This window comes from Dipodomys ordii, unplaced genomic scaffold (assembly GCF_000151885.1).
Source record: "Dipodomys ordii isolate 6190 unplaced genomic scaffold, Dord_2.0 Scaffold15, whole genome shotgun sequence".
Taxonomy (NCBI): Eukaryota; Metazoa; Chordata; class Mammalia; order Rodentia; family Heteromyidae; genus Dipodomys; species Dipodomys ordii.
In genome coordinates this window covers 499,671-500,171 of record NW_012267231.1, presented here as the reverse complement: position 1 = coordinate 500,171, position 501 = coordinate 499,671, and positions in this window count along the sequence as shown.

The following is a 501-nucleotide window of genomic DNA, read 5'->3' as shown; positions in this document are numbered from 1 at the left end:
GCTCCCGGCTCAGGCAGCCAAGGCCTGCCCAGCCCAGCTCCCGGCTCAGGCAGCCAAGGCCTGCCCTGCCCAGCCCAGCCCCTGGCTCAGGCAGCCAAGGCCTGCCCAGCCTAGCCCCTGGCTCAGGCAGCCAAGGCCTGCCCAGCCTAGCCCCTGGCTCAGGCAGCGAAGGCCTGCCCAGCACAGCCCAGCTCAGGCAGCCAAGGCCTGCCCAGTCCAGCTCCCGGCTCAGGCAGCCAAGGCCTGCCCAGCACAGCTCCCGGCTCAGGCAGCCAAGGCCTGCCCAGCCCAGCTCCACCCCACAGCGTTACACATAGCTGGGCCGTCTGTTCCCGGGCTCTGTCACTTCCTTTGGAAGTTGCCTGAATTGATAGATTGTGTTTATGGCCCTGATTTTTCTTCTTCCAGAAGAGCAAAGGAGATTGTGCTGAAGTTTGAAGGGAGGCTGACCAGGACCCGAAGCTATCAGGCCGCGGGTGCAGAGGTAAAGGCACCCACCCC